This window comes from Pristiophorus japonicus, chromosome 5, assembly GCF_044704955.1.
Source record: "Pristiophorus japonicus isolate sPriJap1 chromosome 5, sPriJap1.hap1, whole genome shotgun sequence".
NCBI classification, from domain to species: Eukaryota; Metazoa; Chordata; class Chondrichthyes; family Pristiophoridae; genus Pristiophorus; species Pristiophorus japonicus.
Window position 1 is genome coordinate 28,935,042 of NC_091981.1, and position 17,838 is coordinate 28,952,879.

The 17,838-nt window shown below is 43.8% G+C and overlaps 1 protein-coding gene across 8 annotated transcripts in view; it reads right to left on the minus strand.

Moving 5' to 3' along the window:
- Nucleotides 1–17,838, minus strand: part of fhod3b (formin homology 2 domain containing 3b) — a 679,123-nt gene that overhangs the window by 126,497 nt on the left and 534,788 nt on the right. The window lies entirely within an intron of this gene.

Genomic DNA, 17,838 nt, shown 5'->3' on the forward strand with positions numbered 1-17,838 from the left:
TTGTCAGAGCTAGGTCGTGGTCCAGTGGCAAGGATTACCCGAGACGACAGGAGACCTGCTCTGCTGCACGGACCTAGTGCGCACATATATCACAGTATGGGCTGGCCCATGCTGCCCCTGAACTCACGCCTCTCCTGGGTCCCAATCACGTCCCTCCACTGTCTCTTGCCACTCCTTCACCCCGACCTTGCTGCTCCTGCTATGCTCCAATCACCGGCCTGGACCTTGGTGACGTCACTCTTCGCTGCCGTTGCAGTTCGTGCTGCTCCCTGAAATGGTATGCCTCCACACTACTCCCATTCCGCTGCTTGCCGCTCCTTTTATAGCCCCAACCAACACGCAGGTCGGGGACTCCACGCTGCTCATTGCAAGAATGTAGTGTCAGCATCAAAACCTCCTGCGTCAAGTATACCACAGCCAGATAGTGAGGAACCGACAATGTGCCATGGCCCCAACCAGAACAGCACCATTACTGCACCAGAACAGCACTGCTACTACACAGCAACATTTTTGCTTCACACCCCTACCAACCTTGTGGTATTTCTGCACAAGATTGGCAATTTACTGCCAATTAATGCTAAATTATAGGTCATTTTATGCTGTGAACTCAAACTCAACAACAATTTGGATAAGCCGCCGAAACTCAGTTCACATTGGATCCATACAGCCAGCAGAAAAGTCCTGAATTTGAACATAAAGAGCAGTGTGTTGGCTCACACACCTCCCACAGATTGGTTATTTTATTTTACTTCACAATTGCACCCGTCCAAAAATCATTGAGGGCTCTTTCTTCTAATTAAGCATCATCATAGGCAGTCCCTCGAACGAGGATGACTTGCTTCCACAAGAGTTCACAGATATTTCAATGAAGGACCCCTGTTCCCGTCCTGAACTCCAGTTGAGGGGGTGGAAGATGCCTGTGCGTGGATCTTTTTTAAACGTGTGGTGACCATTGCACATCAGCCATCACATGGCTTGACAGAGCCTTTATCCAATGGCAAGGGTTGAACCAGGACGACTGGAGCCCTGCTCTGCTGCACGGACCTAGTGCGCACACATATCGCAGTGTGGGCTGGCCCATGCTGCCCCTGGGCCCTCGGCTCTTCTGGGCTCTGTACCCTCATTCACCGTACCTTCACCCACGATGTTCCAGGGCCGGTCTCCAGCTCTATTTATAGCCCCGACCTGCGGAGGCGTTCTCACACAACTCGGGGCGGCCCACCATGTTCCAGGGCCCTAATAATTAATAGGAATCTGATGTGGGCTATTACTTGCAAAGAACTTAAACAGAAGCCGAATTATTCCATGTACCATAACTGTACATGTAACATCATAATGGAACAAGCTTTGGGAGGAGGGGAAGTTGTGTGTGTCATTTCATCAGGTGGCATGTAGAAAGGTGCAATGGGGCTGCGGGATGGATGGGGGGGTGAGAGAAGAGCTACTTCATGCCAGAATATTGTGAGTTACACCTGTGGTTCCCATCCTATAACAGGTAGATTTGGAGTCGGGCGTGTTAGAAACCCTTTCCTCACCAGCAAGGTTCAACAGAAAGGCAAGCAGTTGAAAAGAAACGAGTTAGTACAATGCAGCTGAGGACAGAATTAGATTGCTGTCTGAAGTGATGAGTGTGCTTCAGATACAATAATGTAGCAATGATGGAATGGCATTAAAGTGTATGTCTACACAAACCTTCTTAATTTGGAAGGGGCAAAGGGATCATAATTTCTATCGGTACATATCTGCAGAATGGGAACTATAAGGGAGAATGCAAGGATAAGGACAGCATGGTTACACAAATGTTTCTATTTTGAAAGCTATATGATATCATAATTCGCAATGATTAAAAACATAAAAGCACAGAACATTACCACACTGGCATTTCACTGCTCGATACAACAATGGAATGATCTCACATTGGGAACTGTGGGATCACTAGAGGGCAGTAGACCCATGCATTGCTCCAGCTAAGCCCCTGGCTCTCAATGGGCTGGTTGGCCCAATTGTCTCATCAGCTTTATAGAACAGCATCTTTTATTTAATTGATGTATGGTGTGCCCATATAACAAACAATGCTATCACTGCAACAAATACCCAGCGTGTGTTGCATCAGTAACAGACAACTGCCACACGCATAGGATAACAGATAGAAGTTTATTGTAAATCAGTAAAACATCAGCAGGTTCACATGACAACATAAACCATAAAAGTGAAGCTCCAATCAGCCAACTACCAGTATCATCTGAACACAGATACACACACACACTCTGTAAATACTTACTACTGAGGGAGAATCAGAGGTAAAGATGAGCAGTATGTTCCCAGATTTGGAAACATTAATGAATACAGTGCTCCAATGAGTGTGATCTACACTGCCACTATATTACAAGAGTTTCAAACTGCAGTGAGAACATAATATGTGACTCAATGCACAAACACACAGGGCCGTAAATTGCAGCCTCTCCAGGTGTGTATGACATGCGCATGCGCCCGAAGAGGCCCCCCAAGTTTCGGGTTTTGACGCATGACTTGCATGCACCTAAACCGGGCACTTGCGATCTGTCAAAATTTCTTCTGGCAGATCCAACGCATACGAAAGTAAAGGGCCTCCACGGGCAGAGAGTTGGGCTATCCCAGTGAATTTCCTTAAAACTCTTACGCCTGGTAAAAGCTTTTGCCAGCGTAAGAGTTTTAAAAGATAGAAAAAATTAATTTATCACTAATTTTTAGATCAAAAACCCTTACCATTAAGGTAAGTTTATTTTTAACCCTATTAAAACATATTAAAAATTTTCAAAAACATTCTTCACAAGAAATGATTTTTTCTGTTTACTTCCCTTCACTGAAATTTCCATTCATTAATACCATTACACTTTCCTTCTTTAATTATGTTAAGTATGGAAGAACTCCACAAGACTGAGTAATGTGAGCTAAAACTGATGTGACCTTAGTCTCTGTAATACAACTCCAGAGTGCCTAAGCAGTATGGCTACCACCTTTTATACTCCCTTGCATGAGGTGTGCAGGTGACCCTTGGGGCTCCAACAGTTGCGCCCTCTGGTGGCAAATCTTACAGTTACAATGCTTACATACATAACAAATTCCATCAGTATGGCTGCTGAATTTGACCCCATCTCTGCACTATTGCGATAGAAGAGACTATTTTAATCCAAGATTATGACACCAAACTTTTTTTTTTGCTTTGTTTTCCCTGAAAAATAAAATGTGTCAGGAGTTGACGAATTTGAGTGTAAAATGCCATCTGCTTTATTTTATCAACTTTTATCCATGCTTGCAAACTCTCCTGTACTTAAAGAAGATAGGAAATAGGAGCAGGAGTAGACCATACGGCCCTTCGAGCTTACTTCGCCATTCAATATCATGGCTGATCGACCTCAACTCCAGCTTCCCGCACATATCCCATATGGCTGCTGAATTTTATCCCATATCCCTTGATTCCCTGAGAGAACAAAATCCTATCGATCTCAGCCTTGAATATACTCAGCAACTAAGCATCCACAACCCTCTGGGGTAGCAAATTTCAATGATTCACAACCCTCTGAGTGAAGAAATTCCTCCTCATCTCAGTCCCCAAATGGCCACCCCTTTATACTGAGACTATTCCCCCCGTAGTTCTAGACACTTGAGCCAGGGGAACAGCATCTCAGCATCTACCCTGTCAAGCCCTCTCAGAACCTTATATGTTTCAATGAGATCACCTCTCATTCTTCTGAATTCAAGAGAGTATAGGCCCAATCTATTTGGGAAGTCACAATCTCCTGTGTGTGGAGCAGCAAGATTCCACCTTTTTTTTGATGCTGGTGGTAATTCCTGGCACATGTCTGAGTTTCTCACCGCGCAAAGCGAGAGAAAATAAGAGAACTCTATTTGATGCGGCAGGCAAATTCACTTGTTTTATCTAAAGGCCATAGAAAGATATATTGTCACTTGGTTGTCTGTGCTACATGTGATGGACACAACTAACCACTTTTAACCATGTTTATATTATATATATATAATATTTTTGGCACAAGTCTAGGCATCAGGTTACAATCTCCCACCAAAGCTTGTACTAGTCTCGACAGATCTGTACACTACTCTTGTATACATCAACAACTTGTATTTATATAGTGCCTTTAATGTAGTAAAACATCCCAAGCCCTTACACAACAAAGATTAACAAAATTTGACACCGAGCCACCTAAGGAGATATGAGGACGTGACCAAAAGCTTGATCAAAGAGTTAGGTTTTAAAGGAGGGAGAGATGGAGAGGCAGAGAGGTTTAGGGAGGGAATTCCAGAGCTTAGGCCCTAGGAAGCTGAAGGCACGACCACCAATGGTATAGCGAAGAAAATTGGGGAAGTGCAAGAGGCCAGAATTAGAGGAGCGCAGAGATCTCGGAGGGTTGTAGGGTCGAAGCAGGTTACAAAGTTGGGGGGGGGGGAGGGGAGGTGAGGCCATGGAGTGATTTATAAAAAAAGGATGAGAATTTAAAAATGAAGTTGTTGCCGGACCAGGAGCCAATGTAGGTCAGCGAGCACAAGACTTGGTGCGAGTTACGATGTGGGCAGCAGAGTTTTGGTCGTGCTCAAGTTTACGAAGGGTGCAAGGTGGGAGGTCAGCTAGGAGATTGCACAAGGATTGCATGTTATAGCATTTGGGAACTCCTCAAAAGAACCTACTGGCAACGGCAAACCATAATCCAACATGTTCGAGTTAACATAAGAATATAAAAAATAGGAGCAGGAGTAGGCCATTTGGCCCCTCGAGCCTGCTCCGCCATTTAATAAGATTATGGCTAATCTGATCATGGACTCAGCTCCACTTCCCTGCCCGCTCCCCATAATCCTTTATTCTCTTATTGCTCAAAAATCTGTCTATCTCCGCCTTAAATATATTCAATGACCCAGCCTCCATTGCTCTCTGGGGCAGAGAATTCCACAAATTTACAACCCTCAGAAGAAATTCCTCCTCATCTCAGTTTTAAATGGGCAGCCCCTTATTCTGAGACTATGCCCCCTAGTTATAGTTTCGCCAATGAGTGGAAATATCCTCTCTGCATCCACCTTGTCGAGACCCCTCATTATCTTATATATTTCGATAAGATCACCTCTCATCCTTCTGAACTCCAATGAGTACAGGGCCCAACCTACCTTCTATGTAACAATGTTATGCCACAGTGATATTCCGACATCCTTTACTGACAGAACGTCACATCCTTTGGTATTGAAGGAATGGTATTGAACACATCCAACCCTGGAATGATTCTTGTACTCCATCAGAATAATCAGAGGAGTACAGAGAAGCAAATTACTGCACACCAACAATGCAAGATGTCCTCACCCCAATAATAGGATCAGTGTCACAAAGAGAGGTTAACAACTTAATTCGTGAACATGAAATAATACATTCTAATTGACACGACATGTGTGGTCACAGCTCCTGTATACTGACTGCTAACAATATAATGGCTATTGTACCAATATGATCGCCGCATATAAACAGATGTTTTTCTGCTGTCTCTAATCATCTGATATTAAAAACGCCTTCTACATGGATTCTAGTGAGGCACACGCTCCTCTACTATTTGAATCTCAGCTGTTCATTGTTTTTCTTACATATAAATAAGTACATTGCCGAATTTTCTTCATGATTGATTTTCTGGTGAAGAGGGGCAACTAAATGGCTCTAAAACCAATTGGGGCCTGACTTTGCAATTTCTCTGCTCTGGGTTTCCCTGTCAAGTTACAGAATGCAAATGTGTTTCCCGTTACAAATCTCTAAAGATGCTGTCTACAATTACCAGGATGGCTAGAAAAAGCAAGGAGCAGCACGAGAGGGGATTTGAACTTAACCATTAATCATCTGCCAACTGGACTTTACTATGATTTTAACCCTTGCCCAACTTTGAGATTTTACTTGCTGGAAAGATTATAGAGTTACTCCAAAGCGTCAGCTGTGGCTCAGTGGGTAGCACTCTCACCTCGGAGTCAGAAGGTTGTGAGTTCAAGTCCCACTCCAGAGACTCGAGCACAAAATTCTAGGCTGACACTCCGGTGCAGTGCTGGGGGAGTGCTGCACTGTCGGAGGTGCCATCTTTTGGATGAGACGTTAAACCCAGGTCATGTCTGCTCTGTCAGGTGGACGTAAAAGATCCCATGGCATTATTTCGAAGAAGAGCAGGGGAGTTATCTCTGGTGTCCTGGCCAATATTTATCCCTCAATCAACATCACAAAAAACAGATGAAATGGTCATTATCACATTGCTGTTTGTGGGAGCTTGCTGTGTGCAAATTGGCTGCCGATTTTCCTACATTACAACAGTGACTGTACTCCAAAAGTTGGTCATGAAAAGCGCTATTATAAATGCAAGTCCTTCTTTCTTTTCAAAGCACTGACAACATCACACTAGTAAAAAGACTTCAAGTGCCTAAGTAAACGTGCTGACAAAAATTTCTGCTCTACAATCAGAAATAAACTGAAACCATTGGGAGAGCTAAACATTTTCATTTAGCATTACTGTTATACAAGTTCTATTATTACTACTTCAAAATAATTCTGTACGTTGCAATTCTGATATGGTTGAGTTCAACATGCATTCAATTGTGTTTGATTTAAATAATTCATTAACTCATATATTCATCAATTAATTTAATTATGCTAACTGGACACCAATCAAAAAACAGCTCCATTCATTAGAAAAAGTTATAATCATCAAACAAGCACGAAACCACCAACCAAATTGTTCAATTTGTTTCAAAGCAGCTTTTAGCAAAGCACCACAAAAATGACCAAATCTCTTAAACATACTTTCTTCAAGTCCTTTGAAGAGTTACGCTGTTTCCCCAGAGTGCAAGTTAAAATATTGCCATTAAAAATGACAAATATAACAAATGCATTTGCAGAGTTAGCCGCTATATGTTAGAAAGGCTTCCAACACGTAGCCACTACCAAGGCCTGCTCTTCTCTCTGAGGCCTAAGGCTTAAAGCTCTGCTCAAGTTCCCAAGGTTTCTGTTCTTTAAGGGGTACAGGCACTTCTGGTTGCAGATGACAAATCATGTGGAGTGTGTGCAATGCATCATGGGAGTTGTAGTTTTCACCATGGTTTTATGGAACTGCACTACCCTTGGTAACCCACCTCAAATGACAACCAGCAAAAGGTATATAAGCAGCAGCAAGAAATCACTGAAAATTCTAAGTTTTTTTAAAATAAAACGTGTAATTTTTTTTTCTATATATTTTAGGTACTATTGACAAATTCTGTGCAAGAGAGATGCATCATGGGAGTTACATTTCTCAACAGTCTCCTGTATCTTTCACTATGATATGTAATATTTTTCTCTTGCTTTACTCATGTCATGTATTGATTTAGTAAATTTAGCATAATGACAGCAAAAGGTGTACTGCTGTCACACTTTGGCTGCTGAGGAAGGGCAGAATGCAGCAGAATCCATGTGACCTGCAAAAAATCAGAATGAAAGGTTCACTTGTGTTAATTATGGATGAATCTTTCACTTTTCAGGTGTAATGGCTGTAGCCCATTGGAAGATTTTGAAGTTGATGCTTTGTTTTGGTAACACTGATAAACATCAGAGAACTGAGGGAAAAACATGAAGTATTTTGATGAGTTTCCCTAACCCGAGTTATTGATAAGTCTAATGTGACTTAAATGGATTAAACTAACTGCTGCCTGCATAATCATACAATCAGAAACTCATGGCTAAAAGATTCATCCTATTTTGTTCCAAGATTAAGTGCATATCCCGTGTTTTCACAGGAAACTTGTCATTCCAAAGCCTCCACGACCTGCATAGAGTGTAGCATGGATCCTCTTTAAATTTACAAATATGGCAATCGTGCTCGTGCTCACCAATGGGAACAACTGCAATCGACATATCTGAACTCTTGCAAATACAGACATCCACTAGACTCAAGAACTCAACATTTAAAGATCTCCAAACCAGATATCCCTTGCTAAGAATTTTTTTATTGAAAAAGGAAACGAGATAATTAAAAGGTATTAGAATTTGCACATTATGGTGGAATCTGAAGCTATCCCACTGGTGAACTGTTTTAGATTTTGGCTCTTGTCACCAACAGGTTGCTGAAATCCTCCCAGATGTACGACAAATATTTGCCTGAAGTATTTCAAGCTGATAAAAGTAGGGAGGTCCTGCAGCAACTGTGTTGATGGGACCACACCTGGTCTACTGCATGCGGTTTTGGTATCATTATTTAAGGAGGGATATACTTGCATTGGAGGCAGTTCAGAGAATATTCATGAGGTTGATTCCTGAGATGAAGGGGTTGCCTTATGGATAAAGGTTGAGCCTGTAACTCATTGGAGTTCAGAAGAATGAGAAGTGATCTTATTGAAACATATTAAGATTCTGAGGGGGCTTGGCAGGGTAGATGCAGAGAGGATTTTCCCCTCGTCTAGAACTAGGGGCATAGTTTCAGAATAAGGGGTGGCCCATATAAAACGGAAATTAGGAGGAATTTCTTCTCTTAGAGGGTCATGACTCTTTGGAATTCTCTACCCCAGAGAGCTGTAGAGGTCAGGTCATTGAATATATTTAAGGTGGAGATAGATTTTTTGAAGGATAAGGGAATCAAGGGTTATGGGGAGCGGGCAGGGAAGTGGAGTTGAGGCCAAGATCAATTCAGCCATGATTTTATTAAATGGCGGAGCAGGCTCGAGGGGTCAAATGGCCTACTCCTGCTCCTATTTCTTATGTTCTTATGCTGAACGATGCAAGAGATTTAATTTGAGATGCTTGGGTTTCCCCGAAAGGTGAAACCCCCGATGTGTATGAGGAACCAACATTTGCTGTAATCTGCACTCTGACAGGCAAAGTATTGATGGGCTTCTTAAGTTAGCTTTAGGGTTCCCCAGCATGATCAAAGAGGTAGGAACATAGGAATAGGAGACTATTCAGCCCCTCGAACCCATCTACCGCTCAACTCCACTCACCTGCCTTAGTTCCGTAACCCTTAATACCCGTGCCTAAATTTCTGTTCTGAAATTTTCAATTCACCCCAAGCCTCAGCAGCTTTTTGGGGGAGAAAGTTCCAGATCTCCACTACTCTGTGTTACGTGCTTCCTGACATGACCCCTGAATGGCTCAGCTCTAATTTTAAGGTTATGCCCCTTGTTCTAGACTCCCCAACCAGAGGAAATATTTTTCTCTCTACCTACCCCATCAACTTCTTTTGATAATCTTAAACACCTCATTTTTCTAAGTACCAGCTTAGTCCACATAGTTTTAACCCCAGTACCATTGTGATTTATTTCATCATGCACTCAAACCTTGCTTAAATATGCACATCATTTAAAATAAAAATGTTTGCCAGCAATGTAAATTAATCCAAGAGTCATCCCAAATATAGGAAAACAAATGGGATTTTCTTGGCATCTTGCCTTTACTGCTCAAAGAAGAAGCAATCGCAAAGAATGGGTAGCCCTCTGATAGTACAATTTCTAATGGATCTATAACAGACTCAATACACGTCCAGACTGGGGTCAAACAGGGCTGCGTCATCACTCCATCCCTCTTCTCAATCTTCCTTGCTGCCATGCTCCACCTCACAGTCAACAAGCTCCCCGCTGGAGTGGAATTAAACTACAGAACCAGTGGGAACCTGTTCAACCTTCATCATCTCCTGGCCAGGTCCAAGACCACCCCAACCTCTGTCGTCGAGCTACAGTACGCGGATGACGCCTATGTCTGCGCACATATGGAGGCTGAACTCCAAGTCATAGTCAATGTATTTACTGAGGCATATGAAAGGATGGGCCTTACGCTAAACATCCGTAAGACAAAGGTTCTCCATCAGCCTGTCCTCGCCGCACAGCATTGCCCTCCAGTCATCAAGATCCACGGCGTGGCCCTGAACAACGTGGACCATTTTCCATACCTCGGGAGCCTCTTATCAACAAGAGCAGACATTGACGATGAGATTCAACACCGCCTCCAGTGCGCCAGTGCAGCCTTCGGCCGCCTGAGGAAAAGAGTGTTTGAAGACCAGGCCCTCAAATCTGCCACCAAGCTCATGGTCTACAAGGCTGTAGTAATACCCGCCCTCCTGTATAGCTCAGAGACATGGACTATGTACAGTAGACACCTCAAGTCGCCGGAGAAATACCACCAACGATGTCTCCGCAAGATCCTACAAATTCCCTGGGAGGACTGATGCACCAACGTTAGCGTCCTCGACCAGGCCAACATTCCCAGCATTGAAGCACTGACCACACTTGATCAGCTCTGTTGGGCAGGCCATATTGTTTGCATGCCAGACACGAGACTCCCAAAGCAAGCGCTCTACTCGGAGCTCCTTCATGGCAAGCGAGCCAAAGGTGGGCAGAGGAAACATTACAAGGACACCCTCAAAGCCTCCCTGGTAAACTGCAACATCCCCACTGACACCTGGGAGTCCCTGTCCAAAGACCGACCTAAGTGGAGCAAGTGCATCCGGGAGGGCGCTGAGCACCGCGAGTCTCAACGCCGAGAGCATGCAGAAAGTAAGCGCAGGCAGCGGAAAGAGCATGCGGAAAACCTGTCCCACCCACCCTTTCCCTCAACAATTATCTGTCCCACCTGTGACAGGGACTGTGGTTCTCATATTGGACTGTTCAGCCACCTAAGGACTCATTTTTTTTTTTTATAGAGTGAAAGCAAATCTTCCTCGATTCCGAGGGACTGCCTATGATGATGCCAATTTCTAACTGAGTTCATGACTTGGAATAATGAAAAGGCTGAAATCTGAAGATCTACATTAGGTGTTGTATAATTAAGTTTGTTGAGAGTAAGCTAGGTTTCAGGCTTGCTAATTCCGCACTGACGAAGGCAATTCGGCCCATCTAGCCTGTGCCGGCTCTCTCAAAGAACTATCCAATTATACCCACTCACCTGCTCTTTCCCCATAGCTCAGCAAATATTTCTTTTTCAGGTATATATCCAATTCCCTTTTGAAAGTTACTACTGAATTTGTTTCCAATGCCCTTTCAGGCAGTCCATTCTATATCACAACAATTTGCTGATTTAAAAAAAACTTTATCACCCTGCTTGTTCTTTTGCCAATTACCTTAAGTCTCTGTCTTCTGGTTACTGACCCTCCTGCCACCGGAAACAATTTCTCCTCATTTACTCTATCAAAACCCTTCATGATTTTAAACACCTCTATTAAATCTCTCCTTAACCTTCTCTGCTCGAAGGACAACAATCCCAGCTTCCCTAGTCTCTCCACATGACAGGCAATACAATTTCAAAGCTGGCTCTGGGCACCCTGCATAACAAATGACCATAAGAACATAAGAAATAGGAGCAGGAGTAGGCCATACGGCCCCTCGAGCCTGCTCCGCCATTTAATACGATCAAGGCTGATCCGATCATGGACTCAGGTCCATTTCACTGCCCGCTTCCCATAACCCCTTATTCCCTCATCATTGCCACAACATCTGCTATTATCAAAATGTTTTAAAGTGGAAGAAGTATCACTCCAATAATCAGTACAAAACAATGACCCAAGCAGCAAGGTTTAAAGATTTAGAAACATAGAAACATAGAAAATAGGTGCAGGAGCAGGCCATTCAGCCCTTCTAGCCTGCACCACCATTCAATGAGTTCATGGCTGAACATGAAACTTCAGTACCCCCTTCCTGCTTTCTCGCCATAACCCTTGATCCCCCGAGTAGTAAGGACTTCATCTAACTCCCTTTTGAATATATTTAGTGAATTGGCCTCAACTACTTTCTGTGGTAGAGAATTCCACAGGTTCACCACTCTCTGGGTGAAGAAGTTTCTCCTCATCTCGGTCCTAAATGGCTTACCCCTTATCCTCAGACTGTGACCCCTGGTTCTGGACTTCCCCAACATTGGGAACATTCTTTCTGCATCTAACCTGTCTAAACCCGTCAGAATTTTAAACGTTTCTATGAGGTCCCCTCTCATTCTTCTGAACTCCAGTGAATACAAGCCCAGTTGATCCAATCTTTCTTGATAGGTCAGTCCCGCCATCCCGGGAATCAGTCTGGTGAACCTTCGCTGCACTCCCTCAATAGCAAGAATGTCCTTCCTCAAGTTAGGAGACCAAAACTGTACACAATACTCCAGGTGTGGCCTCACCAAGGCCCTGTACAACTGTAGCAACACCTCCCTGCCCCTGTATTCAAATCCCCTCGCTATGAAGGCCAACATGCCATTTGCTTTCTTAACCGCCTGCTGTACCTGCATGCCAACCTTCAATGACTGATGTACCATGACACCCAGGTCTCGTTGCACCTTCCCTTTTCCTAATCTGTCACCATTCAGATAATAGTCTGTCTCTCTGTTTTTACCACCAAAGTGGATAACCTCACATTTATCCACATTATACTTCATCTGCCATGCATTTGCCCACTCACCTAACCTATCCAAGTCACTCTGCAGCCTAATAGCATCCTCCTCGCAGCTCACACTGCCACCCAACTTAGTATCATCCGCAAATTTGGAGATACTGCATTTAATCCCCTCGTCTAAATCATTAATGTACAATGTAAACAGCTGGGGCCCCAGCACAGAACCTTGCGGCACTCCACTAGTCACTGCCTGCCATTCTGAAAAGTACCCGTTTACTCCTACTCTTTGCTTCCTGTCTGACAACCAGTTCTCAATCCACGTCAGCACACTACCCCCAATCCCATGTGCTTTAACTTTGCACATTACTTTCCTTCAAACATTAAAAAATACAACTTTATTTTTCATTGCTTTAGTGCCTCTGATACGTGATATGTACAAAGTTCCAGTGGTAACTTTCTGAGTCCATCCCGGAAAACAGAGATCTTCAAACTCACCAATTCTGGCTGGAACGTTAGCCTGATTTAGGAGTCTGTTTCCTGGACTTTGTTTTCTCTGTAACCTCCTTCAGCCCTACAACCCTCTGAGTTCTCGGTGTGTCTCCAAATCGGGTCTCTTGCACATCCCTGATTTTCATCGCCCAACATTAGCGGTCGTGTCCTCCGATGCCTAGGCCCTAAAAGCTCAGGAATTGCCTCCCTAAACCTCTCTGACTCTCTACCTCTCTCTCTTCCTTGAAGATGCTCCTTAAAAAATGCCTCTTTCCTGTCCTAATATCTCCTTATGTTGCCTCGGTGTCAAATTTGATAATACTCCTGTGAAGCTCCATGGGACATTTTACTATGTTAAAGGCACTAAATAAATGCAAGTTGTTGTTGTTGTTGTTGAATTTGTCAGTGTTAAGTGTCAGAGTTGAAAGGTCATTCCCCAAAATGAAAATCAGAGAGCAGGAATATCTGCTGAAAAGTTAGGATTTATTACAAGTAAAATATGAAAATTACTCATTTTAAACTTGATGTTTTACATGTTGTAGAAAAATGAAATCTAGTTTTATTCCATAGATTCCAGACTTTAAGAGCCTTTAGCTGCTATTTGTGCGTCAGCAGAAATAACTACAAATTTGCAATCCATAGTTACTTTTTACTATTGTGTGTAAAAAAAAAGACACCATTTTTCCAGCTTGCTTTATAATGGATTTCTGATGCATCTTCTCCTGGCTGTATGGGGTTAAAATTGCTGAATGAGTTTTGAGTTATTCAGCAGTGTCATATATACATACTACACTCAGTGTGGGGCTGTGAGCTAGTTTCTTCAACTCCAGACCTGATGTCGTAAAAGTTTTGGTAACATTATATATATACACACACATATATTTCACTTGTATTACTAAAAAATATTTAAGAAAAAAAGTAATTCATTTAAACACTATAAATTTTACTCAGATTTCCAGTAACAAGAATAGTCTTTCATTTCATTCTTATTCAGCATTCACCAGGGATCGATTATGGCTTTTGTAAGTTATTTGCTGCCCACAAATGGGATAACTTCATTATTCAATGGTTCCTTACGAATTATACTCTACCCAGCTAAGGGAGTCTCATCACGAGGCTCAATTCAGAATTAAAAAGTCAACAGCCTAATTTCTTCTGACAGCACACTGGTTAATGCACAAGTGAGGAATTTTCTGTGGTGCTCTTTTTTGTCAATTTTCTTCCATCTTCTGAAAGCACCAACTCTTACTAGAATATAATTCCAGAGTTCAGTGCATGCACGTACTAGCTATAGGTTACTGATATCCCCTCCTTTTAATTATTCATTCATGGTATATGGGCACCGCTGGCAAGGCCAGCATTTATTGCCCATCCCTAATTGTCTTCGAGAATGTGGTGGTGAGCTGCCTTATACAACTCAGTGGCTTGGTAGGCCATTTCAAAGAGTAGTTAAGAGTCAACCATATTATTGTGGATCTGGAGTCACATACAGGCCAGACCGGGTAAGGACGGCAGATTTCCTTCCCTAAAGGACATTAGTGAATCAGATGGGATTTTACGACAATCCAATAGTTTCATGGTACTAGTTTGTTCCCCAGCCAAAGTGCCTTACACCAACACAAGTGCATCCCTCCCTACACCAGCACATGTGTATGACCTCTTCCAAGCCCCCCTCTCGGCCCCCCCTCCACTTCTCTGCCCCCCGCGGGCCCTCTCAGCTGCTCTCGTCCTCCCGCCGACTCTCTCAGCCCTCCGCCGCCACTCTCGGCCGCATGGAATGAGAGCGGGGCCGCACTTCCGGTCCGGCATTCCGGTTCGGGCGGGAGGCATCGGGGGGCGGAGCCCGACAGATTTAATTGAATTTAAATTCTCCAGCTACCCTGGTGGGATTTGAACTCGGGTCTCTGGAACATTAGTCTAGACCTCCGAATTACAAGTGCAGTAATGTAACCACTATCCTCCACACACAGGCACATGTGAGCACGCACACACATGCACCCTGCTCACACGCACTCTGCAGGCACTCAAGATAATCATGAAGGAAATCCAAAACATTGTACTGACCAAGACCATTGAGGTAGCCAAACAGATTTCTGCACAATGAACTTGGGGAGATCCCTTTAGGGAGGAATGCCCTGAAGGGCGATAAAATGCAATGGGACAACTAAGCATTTTTTTTTTTAATTTAAAAGCTGCAGCCAGCCATCCAAATCATGGTCCTCTTGCTGTTGGTTGCATTAGGAATATAACTGCCGAACTTCCCCTGAACTTAGTTTGATGCAGCAGCAGTGGCAGAAACCACCATCGGAGCAGGCCGGGGAGCGGAAGGAGCAGAGTGGTGGCGTGGCCCAGCAGTCTGCGCGGTCCCCCGGCCTGGGGGCACCATCGGAGTAGGCCGGGGAGTGGAAGGAGCAGCGTGGCGTCATACCACCCGGGGAGCAGCACGTGCTAGAGCAGGAGAGCAACGGCAGTGAAAAGGGCAACTGGATTGGACGTCACCAAGATCCAGGTCGCTGATTGGAGCGTGGGCAGGTACAGCAGGAGCGGTGAGGTCGGGGCGAAGGAGCAGCGAGAGATTGTAGAGGGACGTGATCAGGGCCCAGGAGAGGCGTGAGTTCGGGGCCCAGAAGAGCCGAGGGCCCAGGGGCAACACGGGTCAGCCCACACTGCGACATGTGTGCGCACTAGGTCCGTGCAGCAGAGCAGGTCTCCAGTCATCTTGGATAACCCTTGCCACTGGACCAAGACCTAGCTCTGTCAAGCCCATGTGGTGGCTGGTGTGCAACGGCCACCACACGTTAAAAAAATCCATGCACAGGCATCTTCCACCCTTCAAGATTTAGTTCGGGATCTGGATTATTAGGTCCCTCATTGAAACACCAGTGAACTTTTTGGCGTGGAAGCAAGTCATCCTCGACTCGAGGGACTGCCTATGATGGTGCTGGCTCTGCTTCTGCTCAACACCTGATGGAAATGGCACTGGGTGGAAATGTAAATGGTAGCGAGCAGGAAGCCAGCACAGCACAGCTTTCCTGAAACCAGCCTGCAACGTAAAGTGCCTAAAGTCATTGAAAGGCTGTCACTGCCCAGTGGATAGAATTGCTCATCCTGTTAACTCTCTTGCATCATTCAAATTCAGATCATTTTAGGCCGCCATCAGACTCTGTGCTTCAAGACTCCATCACTGCTCTCTGCAGTTCTCTGGGTAAGAACTGCAGTAAATGGACACCCTTACGAAAGTATGTTCACAATTTCCTTTCCTACACCCATAGACATGGTAATTTCACAAAAGCAGAATTACTCACATACCAACTACTCATTTAGTTTTACTAAACAAAAACATTCTCTTTCCACTGAATGTAATCTATAATTTGGATTCATTATTTTGGGAAATGGAGGCAAGAATATAATTCTTGAAGGTAGCTTTCATGTGTCTGATGGGATGGTGGGTGTGGAGGTGGTAGTTAGAAGAGAAAGGGTGCATAACCCCTCCGTAATACTGACCATGGATTTAATACCACTTAAGTAGATTATGCTGGCCGTGGAGGGGGATGCAATGCAGATTCACCAGAATGATAAAGGGCTAAAAGGGTCAAATTAAGGTTGTATAGATTAGGCTTGTATTCCCTTGAAGAGAGAAGATTAGGGGGAGATCAAATTGAACTGTTTACGATTATCAAAGGAGTTGAAGGGGTAGATAGATAGAAACTATTTCCTCTCTGGGGGGAGACCAGAACAAGGGGCATAACCTTAAAATTGGAGCTAGGCCGTTCAGCGATGCTGTCAGAAAGCACTGCTTCACATAAAGGGTAGTGGAAATCTGGTACTTTCTCCCCTAAAAAGCTGCTGAGGTTAGGTTAATTGAAAATTTCTAATGAATAGATTTTTGTTAGGCAAGGGTATCAAGCGTAATGGAATCAGGGCGGGTAGCTGGAGTTAAGTTGCAGTTCAGCCATTATCTAATTGAATGGCGGGTCAGACTTGAGGGGCTATGTTCTGTCTACATGTACAGACTCAATTATTCATACAGATGCGCAAATGTTAACTCATCAACTCTTGTTTGTAGCTATGACAATGGATCTTTGTTCCCTCCCAAGCACACAAAGCTCCAACTCCTACTGCTACATCCCAACAAAATATAAAGGGCTCTTTTATCACCATCATTTACAACAGTACCAATAAGCATTTACATTATGTTGCATGATGCAAATACAGTTCAATGTTATCACAGTAAAAATATATCAAGTTCAACTTGGACAAGTCTGCTCTAACTTGACAAAATGAAACTGGCAAGACCAACCTGCTGAAAAAGCAGTTATAAAAACGCAGCATGCAAACAACCGACACCAGCTTCAGAACATGACTGATGCTCAACCCTACATCTTATTGTCAAGAAATCTTGGTGAACTATTTGTTAACTTCTCTCTCACACACACTCGGGGACATTTTCTCGTGGGTGTCTTTTGATGGAAACTCTTAGGGTACATGAAATTCCTGCTTGTATTATTGTAAGGTGGGCATTAAGCTGGTAACATAAATGGTCTAATGCTTGCTTTAACACAACACTGGAAAAAACATAGGGCTGGACTTTCGGCACATCATCGCCCATATAAGCGCTGAGATTCAGGCTATCGCTCATATTTGCTGAAAAGTGGAAACTAGTGCCCGATTATAGCCCATTATTCGCCGGCCCAACTTTCGGCACACATGAATAAGCTGCACCTTCCGGCCTATTTTTTTTTTAAACCATGACGTCATCCTCGTGCAAGGCTGAGATTAGTGCTTATAAATGGAAACTTGCACCCGATTATGGCCCAGATTATTGCAGAGTGCTACTTTCGGCATTTCGCCCAAATGATCGCTGGCCCAAAAACACGCTGAAGAAAAGCTGCAATAACTCGGCACTACGGGGAGGATCTATAGTAAAAGGCTGTCAGGAGAATCAATTTGTGAGTGATTTTAAGAGCCTTTTTGACTCTTGCCAATCAGCTAATCACATTTGTATTTGTT